The sequence below is a fragment of the Syngnathus floridae genome, chromosome 3, assembly GCF_059516105.1.
Source record: "Syngnathus floridae isolate MCC-2025c chromosome 3, RoL_Sflo_1.0, whole genome shotgun sequence".
In the NCBI taxonomy this organism is placed as follows: domain Eukaryota; kingdom Metazoa; phylum Chordata; class Actinopteri; order Syngnathiformes; family Syngnathidae; genus Syngnathus; species Syngnathus floridae.
The window spans coordinates 8,217,229-8,228,390 of record NC_142415.1 but is presented as its reverse complement, the minus strand read 5'-3'; positions in this window follow the sequence as shown (position 1 = coordinate 8,228,390).

Below are 11,162 nucleotides of genomic sequence, written 5' to 3'. Positions count from 1 at the left end.
TGTGAGTTGCAGATATTCATTCCCAAACAAACCTTTGGCTTTCATCATACATCATTATTTTGGGTTGCCTGCACTTGTAACATTAAACTCAATCACCAAACAAGTCAAATCCCATGTTATTGGTTTATAGGGACTAAATGGAACTACATTAATTGGCCAAAATATTAGGTAAACCTGCAAAAGCTAATTAGATCCAATGCAATACAACAGCAATAATTGCGCCTTTATTTGGCTTGAACTTTTCAGGGGTATATACATTTGTGGTATCTTTCTCAAACGTGTTGCTAATTAACACCTCACAATATTCAAAAATTGGTTTATCTTTTATCTTATGAATCAAATTAACATTTCAACACAGCACTTGACCTTATGGTGAGGTAAATCAGCATACATAACTTATTTGACTGAGGTTATTTTCATGCAGACAAGTTTGCCATTTTGGTTCTGCGACAGGTCAAAGTGCAAAAGGGTCCAAGCATGTCCATGTGTGGGGTATGTAGACATTCCCTTCACACGCATACACTTCTCATCTTGGTATGTACCTTTTATAAATGATATGACCTAGCATATAAAGGGAAAACCCGCATATATTATTCATGAATAGCTTTCCGTACTATTTATTGTGCAAGACTACAGTGTGGTCTGGAAGTATGAGTGTAACAGTGTCAGTGAACATGGTGGGACACATTTATGAGTCTTGTAAATATCCAGGCACGCATCAGGGAGGGGCTGATCCGGAGTCAACCACAGTGGACATAGTATCTCCCCGCTGACAGGTGTCATCGGCTACAGCTGCTCGGGGCTCTTGTAAGGGGAAGAGGGGAGGCGTGGGGTGCTAAGTGCCGCCGGGGGGGGAGGTGCAGTATGTAGTGGGTTGGTGGGTTCAGCGGTTGATAGTAAAAGTATTGGGGCGGGGTGACAACATGACCATATTGAAAGCAACTTGAAGCAATCCATGTTTCAACACCCAAGTCGCCACCTGTCATTTCCTCTTAACCCCCTTCAAGCAGCCTCTTACACCCCTTCACACCACACAAGAGGGAGACGGCTGATGGGGGCTGCATTTAAAGGTCAACGGTACCAACCTAAAATGAGGCGCGACATAACTCGGGCATGTTTGCTTGGATTAGATTTGCATTGTCAGATGATTTGAGGTGGCTCGATGCGAGGCATTTGCACTTCCATATATAGCACAGCACGCAGACTCCACCACAAGCCAAATGACACAGGCTCCTTGTGTCATCTACTTTCACAGCCATCATGCCCAGTCCGTCTATTAAAGTGCCACACTGGTACATTTCAACTTGACCTCGTTTAACAGTGCTGACAAGGCAGAGAGCTGGCTGAGAGAAGCCAGTCGAACAAAGTCTCTGTAGCTTGGCTCGTTTCTTGATAATCACATTGCCATGTGACCATTAAATCATCATCAGGGGTGTTGTGTGCCGTTACGATGCCTTTGACTTTTAGGATGAATCATAATGGCATCAAATGACCCCTCATCAGCAGCTCGGCTGACAAATGGTTGCACAGGAGGTTCCGGCCTCCCTTTGTGGAATTTGCATGTTCTCCCAATACATGTATTTCAGTTTCCTACTACACAAAAACATGCATTAGTTTCATCGAAGACTTTAAAATGTCCATAGGTGTAATTGTGCATGTAAATAGTTTGTTTGTAAGTGTGCCTTGCGAATGGCCCGTGAGCAGAGCAGGCCCCTCATTCATGAGATAGTCACAATCCTAATAACGGCAAGCGCTATTGAAAATAAAGAAATGGATACAAATTTTAGGCAAGTGACACTGTTGCTGCGTTGAAAGTATTTCGAATGAACATGTAAGCAAGCTTGAAGCAAATCAAAAACAAATCAGCTTGATTTTTCAGTACTTCCTGGTGTCCTTTGTCCAAAGAGTATGGTCTGAATCCCCGCATCCCATGATCCACATGGCCTCGCGGTAATCTGCTTGTCTGTCAAGGGTGAATTGCAGCTGGCACGGATGTATCATGCTCACACCAGGAGTCAAGTTTGCTTAGAGTGTGAAAAAATGATCTGCCAGCTTCAATAAATGCTTCTAAGCAGCATGATCAGTCACAGGCTTGCCTGCTATGTGGGGCCTCATCTGACTAAACCATCTCATTAGCCATAGGGGAGCTCATATTTACAGCACAGTTTATCACCGACTACATTTAGACTTTGGAGGCTGCCTTTCCAACCAGATGAGGGCCACAGGTCATTTATCATGTGTTTTCCATTTGCTTTGCCATTCATGTGGAAATAAGCAAGTCAGAAGTTGTTTGTGATATTTTACTTTTTAGCAGGGAACAAGGACCATTTTTTCTTAACATGTATGTGTGTGTGGGTGCGTGTGGGTGCGTGTAGCGGTTTGTGTGTGACATTGCGTGTAATGAACTCAGACACATTTTAAATGTCTTTCGAGGACTGTTGGAGTCCTCTTTGGAAAATCTCCAGGATTAAACAAATGTGTGTTGGATGTGTCATTTTCATCACAAACCCATTTTTTCCACCTCTTGGATTGAACTTGGTGTGAACTCTGCCTAATATGGAATTTTATTGACATTAAATGATCATGTAGCTCATCATACTGATCTCAAAACTGGAGAATATATGCATTCATCCTATCCTCTTTCCATATTTTTTCATTGGAAATTGATGTGCCTATGAATATGATTTTGACACACTGAAATATTCAACTCAGTAATTAAAAGGTATCTGACAAAGCCAGGAGAAAGACATCTTTTCATCATGATATATCTATGAGTTGCCATCCAACATGTCGATCTAACAAGGATGTGTGGCGCTACATCTCCATTTTTGAATCTGGAAGGCACTCCAAAATTCAAGGGCAAGCATTAGTGTGTAAAACATATTCTGCACGGCCATTAGCAGGTACAATGTTAGAGGACAATGCCAGCCGTGATGAGCACGGGCAAGCGGCCCTGTCCAGGTGGCGCTTCAGGAGATAGTGCCAAAAGATGAAACCGCTTCAGTGTCAGCATTTTAATTTGATCTGCCATGTGCACATATGTCTTTAATGTCTGCGGGGAGTCCCTGATCCATTGATGTGCTTCCCCGACGATCTGCAGTCCTACAGGTTTGCACTGCGGGCTAATCTGTAGTGAGTCGCACGCAAACCTTCACCGAGTCGACACTACCGTGAGTGATCTTCTCTCCTCTGATCCCTTGGCCCTCAGATGCCCACTGCATGCCAATTTGGGAAAATCTTTGTAGTAGCTTCCAACATGCCCATAAGGGGAATGGAGGAGTAAAAAGACAGGCATAGCCAGACCGAGACTGGAAATTGTTGTCGGGGAACAGCGGCCACACTGCATGCTGGCTTGAATGAAACATTCTGACACCGGCATATCGCATGAGCATCACTTTAGTGCAGTGCAGGGAAACAAAGTAACATGGAATTTTACTTTTTCCATTCATTTCACTGTACGGACATATACATTGTCTCTTTACAGTACCTTATAGGAGTCATTTCCTTCATGTGTTTTTCTTACTTGCTTTTCCTTCTGTCTGTCGCCTGGAGGGTGAACTGATATGTTACAGTCCCGCTTCTCAGGCAAAGGGGTCCGATGAATAATCTTCTTTGTTGATTTCAGTTGTGAAAAATGGAAAGTGCCGTAGTTTTATGATCTAAAGCTGGGTACCCACATATGGTACCAGCAATCGGGCAAAATTTGAGCATTTACTAAAGTCCATTCATTCTCTGACATCTCTAAAACAAAAATTATCCTGGGCGATTCTGTTGTGGTGTTGACTGTGGAGTGATTTTTTTCCTCCCTGGTCTCTTGGAAAAAGAAAAATCTGCTCAGCAATTATATGTCAAATCAATATTTCAAACTGCAAATCGTCGTGTGTGGTCAACATCAAGTCATACTGAGTCACGAGCCCCACGACTGGGACATGAAATGGAATCATAGTGTGGTACATGACCAAGCAGTTGTCGGGCACTAAAAGGGCAGCAACTGGTTTTGTTGAGTGTTTACAAATTGTCACACAAGCCATTTACCACAATCAAAATGACAATGAGAAAAGTTTGCAACCGCTAAGTATTTCCCAGCTAGGCTTAGCTAATAGCCTTGGTTTTTTTTGTGGTTTTTTTAAGACTTCCCTTCTTCACATTTACCCTGAGTACATGCCAAAATATAACCTTTTTTTTCCTTACTATATGTGGGATGTCTTACTGTTTATTTAAAAAAAAAAAAAGTCATCAATTTGTCATTATCTGTGTATTCCACTTAACAGCTTGCTGCATGCACGCCATGGTTAATGTCTGAGTCTCTTCCTCTGCTGCTGTTTGCTGCTGTTGAAATTTTGATTTGTTGAGCTGCTGGCTGATGAGAAAATTCTTGTTTAAGGAATTTCATGCACATGCATTTAATAAGTGTGTCATAAAAACAGAATAATCTGCATGAAATTAAAATGCATTCACTCATACCCTGTAAACATTTAATTCTGCATAGAATAGGGGGGGAAGACAATGAGCAGCAATAGATGGAACCGCTACTTTGGAGTGAGTCATACAGGTCGCGTGTCTATCCAGTATCTGTGCAATTTCACCATTTGAGTTGTGTGAAGAGCCCTCCAGAGCGCTACACTGACGATGGACTTGTCGCTCCTCCTCTCTCTTCCACTCCACAGCCTACCCACATTAACTCTCCAGCCCATTCAGCTGTGATTAGAAAAGCCACTCAGCTCCAGAGTTTAAAATCATTTGACCATAATGAATTCCAATCACTCCTTTCTTCTGCCCTCTGCTCCCACTTGTGGTTGAGGACCTATAACAAGGAGTAAAATGGAGAGTCAGAGTGTAAGGCTGGCAGACAAAAGTGTAGTTTCAGAAGATTGTATCAGGAATTAAAACAGGAATATGTTGTCATTTGAAAAAAAATGCTCCTCAAATTTGAATCTTGGTCTCTGCTTAAGCCCACGCCCTACCCTGCCGAAAATGCACTGTATTGTTTTTGTTGTGCATATTTTGTTAGCGCGTTAGCAAAGAGCAATGGGCCTCCTTGTTCTTTTGCATGGCTCCTTCATCACAGTGTAGCGGTGATGCTGCTGACAGTGCTGCGTTGATGACCTTTCCCCATTGCCATGGCATGCTCCAATCCCCCTGTGGCCAGCAGCACCCCTGTCACCTATAATCAGCGCCGCACTTTGACCACCGAGCTGTTCTCGGAGTCTTACCAGTCGACACCAAAACACACGTGCAGGTTGCGTGTGATTCTTCTATCTTTACGTACAATTGTACCTCTCCTTGTGGTTTTCAATCGTTGGTACAGCAATGACTCTGGGTTTCCAGGCTAGGTCTAACGGCTGCTAACAGGAACGTTTACACATCCACACACTATACACACGCTATACAAGTAGGATTACGGGGGATATTGAGCCATGTATGTATATGGCTTCCTGATCTGAGCACAGAGGGTGACCGATGTCAAACTGAATGTGTGCATTGAGGTTATGTGCGTGTTTGTGATGTCTGACTGAGTCTGACAGTCCAACTCGCATCCTCCAGGGGGAAGTTTGTTAGTGACGAGTGACGACACGCACGCACGCACGCACGCACACACTGCTTTGCTCGTGCAAAGAAAGTAAATGCACTTGTACAAAAAGAAATGAAGCATGCTGCGTGCTGTGGAAGTTCAAGTGGGGATAAAATGAGCCGTGGTAATCAAATTATTCTCGATGATGAAGCTTTTTAAAATGTAATGGCCGAGGCCTGTGGGTGTTTTAGGGTCATATACTGTAACATATGTATATGCTTCTCTGCAACAGTCTGCCTAGCATCTTTCTTTTTGAACTTCTTTCTAATTTTACGAGAATCTTTTTATCCAGTCTCTGAGCTCACATTTCTTTAGAAGTGTAGATAATTGTTCATTTAGTTGAAGACAGAAATGTCTTTGTTCTCCTCTCGAGACAGCTACAGTAGAAAATGTAGCGCCAAGACTATGTGGGTGTGTTTCTAGCAATGTTTGTGACTAAAGATTTGCCTGCAATTGTGGTACATAAGCGACTAAGAGACCAGATGAAAACATTTGCCAATATTGGATGGTGGAGTTTAATTCACAAAGTTGGCATTAATGTTTTAATGAGGACTTAATTGGTGTAATAGTAGGCTTAATCAGGTTAAATGTTAAATCCTGTATTGGGGTTTCCGCAAACTGTTCTGGAGGGTTCCAATTGTGTTTATAAGAGGGCTGCAGAATGAATATAAATGAATTTCTTATTCATTGAAATACTATGAATACAAAATTTAATGTCGTCATTGGAGCTACAGTAAATCTACAAATGTTGTTTTTAAGTACTCAACCAATTTCAACATTCAGCTCGTAACCCTGAACTGCTAATCAATGATCATTTCGCTGGATGATTACACACCATTATTTTCGACTTGTTACACAGAAACAGAGGATGGGTATTTGATTTTAGTTGTGGAATTGTGTCTAGAAGCCTGCATGGACGTGTGTGTCTCTCTCGCTCTCTCTCTCAGAGAGAGCGAGAGAGAGAGAGAATCATTGGTTGCTTGGCAGCAGTGGTGCTGGCTTCATTAACCTCCTAATGACAGGCTGATGGAGGTGCCTTAAGAGGCACTCTTGTCTCTCCCTCTTTTTCTCATCCTTTATCTTCAAGACACATCTCCAACTGATTGCCATTTCTCAGTGCAATACCAATAACAAGAAGAGAAAAAATCCATCTATCCATTTGTTATCCTGCTTATTCTTTGCACGAGTCGATTCCAGCAAGCAAGACGCAGCACCCTTGATGGAAAACCAGTCAATCACAACAATTGATAGGGCTGGATGAAAGCGTTTAGTGCAAATAAACTTGACTGACGTGCATGTAGTGCCAAACTCAACCCATTAGAACATCTTTGATATGAATTAGATCAAAAACTGAGAGCCAGTCACAAATGTACTATGGATGAATGGATGATTAAGACACACATCACTTGTGGAAAAAGCCATCCCATACAACCCTATAGGTTACACCATTGAGGTTTACTGTACTGTATGTGAGTCAAGGCAATATACAGGACTGTCTCAGAAAATTAGAATATTGTGATAGTTTTTTATTTTCTGTAATTCAATTAAAAAAACAAAAATGTCATACATTCTGGATTCATTACAAATCAACTGAAATATTGCAAGCCTTTTATTAATTATAATTTTGTTTTTTTAATTGCATTACAGAAAATAAAGAACTTTATCACAATATTCTAATTTTCTGAGACAGTCCTGTAACCCTAACCCTAATAAACTAAAGACATTTTACACACAATTTATTTTACTTAAGTTGTATGAGGTTAGTGAGTTCATAAATGTAGAAGTCCAAATAGAAAAAAAATGCTAATAATGTCTATCTTAGACAATAGTCATCTTGCTAGGATATGGTGAGTTGCTAGCCGAGGAACAAATGATATCCTCTGTATACCTAAAATGTTTCAGGTACATGTTTGTATTGACTGTAGGAAACCAAATAATAATCCATCCATCCATTTTCCGTACTGCTTTTCCCCACGGGGGTCGCGGTTCCTATGAAATTAATCTGCATTGTAGCCATAATGCCAAATGCCTTCCTTTTAATATTTTGCGCCTTCTGACTGTGCTCAGAAGCCCATTTATTTCTGCCCGCTTTCTTCTCCACGTGCAAACACAATGGATTGTGTTTGTAACCATTCACCCACACTCATCTGTGTGATATCCAATTCTTCCCTCTTGTTATCTTAGCCTAGCTGCCTCCTCTCATTCCATTAGTAAGGGATTTTCAGAGTCCTGGAAGCAAAAGCCCATTTTCATTTTCCCTCACTGGCTTCATCAACGGGATTCAGGCAAACAGCCTGGAGCTAATGTTTTTAATTCAATTCCGCCAATCCATAGTCAAGCACCCATAAAGACTCAAATAAGGAGGGGTGTTATGATGCATGCGTATGCATCCATGCAAGATTGTCTTTAACCTCAGGGTTCACATCTGCCACCCCATGATAAGAGCAACTGAATATCACACCATGGTCTGTTACAACCCACCAATCAAAACCACAAATACATACCCACACATACAGTACTTATACGACCACGGTGGTTGAGAAAAAAACAAAATATGCCTCATTTCTTCTACCAAGGAGGTTATGTTTTCGTCGGTGTGGGTTGATTTCCTTGTTGTGTGCAATTTCTCCCATTGGAGCAAAGCACTGCCCCATGCTGGCAGCAGCACGATACTTTCTTGGCTCACCATGCAATCGCAATGAGCCGTGATTGGCTGTTACCTGAGCGTTAAGCACATGTGATGTCATTTTCAGCGGACAGCAAGTGAAAAAAAAAGGTATGAATTGTACATGGGAAACTAATGAAGTTATCAAATTAATAATAGAAACGATATTAACTTTTTATTGCTGAATAATATCTTCAAGATTTTTTTTAAGACTTGGCGTTATCCTGTTTACATTATTCAAGGTTAGAAGTCCTTCATGAGAAAAATGAAATGTTTCGGGACCTTGCTGGGGGCTGTCAGTCGCACAGAGCTATCAGGAAGACGTAAACATCAAGAAAAGGATGCATGCCAAGGGCTACATTAGTGGAATAAATAAACATGGGAATATGTGTGTATGGTTGAATTATGCTCCTGTGCCAATGTATCTTGAGTGCTCCATGCTATAAGAACTCATTATAAAGATGCAAAACATTATAATAGTATATACTGAATAATCAAGTAGACAAGAATATAGAGCAGACTTGAGGGGTGAAAAAAAAGAAACTGTAGCGAAAATATAGTATTAAAAGGCAACACAAGAGCAAAAATTGAGAGTGAGTAAATGTGTAAGCAAGCCCCTCGCTCAGCCAGCCAAACAGAAATGTAGCCCCCATGACATTGTGTGCGACACTATGTTGTGACACCCCCCTCCACGCACACACACACACCTTAGAGAACAAACACACTCTCTGTCAGCCCAGATGACTATCATTACCCAGCTAAATACATCTGGCCTTGGGAGCAGGACACACTCCCATGGCTTCCCTCTGTGATGATGAGATTTTTTTTTTCCACAAACCTTTTTCACGCTCTACCTCCTGCCTATTACTCCCCCACCCCTATGCATGCACACACAAATACATGGCACACAGACAGACAGAAATAAAGGTGGACAGCTCGGCGTAGTGTTCCCCCTCTTCTGAAGGCTAATTATTTCAGCGGACCCAAAAACAATATTCTCTGCTGAACACACTCATGGAAATGCACTTGTGCTAGCTCCCTTTTTTTACTACCTTTATATTGATTGTTTTCTTTGACAGTCTATCTCTCTAGGTGTCTGCTCCACAGTTTAGTGCCCCATACATCACCACTTATGGATTAAAAATTTGCTGCAGGCAACGAGACAGAAGTGTAAAAAACAAAAAAACATTTTGCCTGCACGACTTCTAATGACACAATGAAATGACACCCGCTATTCAGGGACAAGCATTTAAATTATATACCAAGTAGACATTGACACAGATATAATTCTAGCCCTTTTACTCAACCTAGTTTTACTGCGTTTCAGTATTTTATGTCGTATGTGAAGAGAATTAAAAATATAGCAGGGATACAGGACATAGAATGGGCAATTCTGAAAGAGCACTACTTCTCATAACTAGTCAATGAGATGGAGGTAAATCACATGCCCCAGCCACCACTGTATTCAACAATTTCAATCTTGTGTGATTAGATGTACTTTAGGTATGAATTATATTTCTAAAGAAATTTTTAAAAAATTAACAAACGAATGAACCAGATTCAAGAAATATAAAAAACAAAATATATGATTCATGGAAAAGAGGAGACGAGACAAAAAAGGGAATAAAAATAACATCCTAGCCTAGGAGTGAGCGGTACGGCTGTTGAGGTTATGAGAAGTGACTGGGAGGTCAACTTTGTAAAAGATTTTTGTGCATTCATGGCAACGCTCCCAATGTGAAGACCAAAGAACCATTATTTTGAGGACACTATAGTACGGTAGGACACTCGCCTACCAACGTGCAGTATCAATACAAACTTTTGCAAAAGAAACACCTTGAGCATTTATGTGGGAATAAAAGTGATCACAGACTGGACATTTAAGACTTTTGACTGACAGAGAATTTCCAAGGTTTTTTTTTAGTTTTCTTTTTGAAGGGTCCAATTTATTTTCTTGAATTGTTCACATTTTGAGACTGGACATTTAAGATTTTTGACTGACAGAGAATTTACAATGACTTGTGTTTTTTTTTTAAAGGCCCAATTTAGTTTCTTGAATTGTTAACATTTTGTTGTTAAAGGAAAATGTGTTTTTGGGAGTTTGCAAACATATTTTTTAAGGTTGTGTTAAACTTATAATCATATTAATATCTAGTATTGAAGTGCTCGTGTGGATTGGTGGGGGCCGAGGAATGTGCAGGCAAACTGCATGAACTTGTTTTCTTGGAAGTGTTGTGCATAGGCCCAGACAGGGAGTACCGGACGAGATAATCTCAAGGTCGGTGAGAAAGGAGAACAACAGCACATCTATGGGACTGGGCATCGAGGGGAAAACCCAACCGCCTGACCTCAGCGACACCTGGACGGGGAGGAGATGGCCATCCACCAATCATCTCACAATATTTTGCATGCTTTAATATTCATATTGTGTTTCTTTAAAACTGGGCAACCCGGAAGAATGTGTCGTCTTTTGGTGGTCACAAAAACGCACGAGCTTTAGTGTGAGGGACCCGGGACCCAGGCCTGTATTAGTGCGCTTTGTCAGGAATAAATAATTGGTAAATTTGGTCTAATTGATCTACTGGTCTTCTCTTTGACAGAACGAACTCGCAAAATTGTTAGGTGCGCCAGTGTGTGGATTAGGACATAGCAATTTATGAGTTAAGTGTTGATCACAATTTGGAGTCAGATCAATAACTAGAATCCGTAACCTAACAATTTCTTGGTGACCGCGGACGTGATGTCAAGAGAAGGGTAATTGACAACTCGTGGTCTTTAGCCAAGACACCGGACAGTGTCAGGGACACTGTCTCCCGGTCGGCGAACCGTTTGGAATAAGCGCACAACGTTGAGCTGGTACGACGTCTCCTCATCACCGATAAGGTAAGCAGAATACCTGTTACTATAAGTCGAAATGCTGCAAAT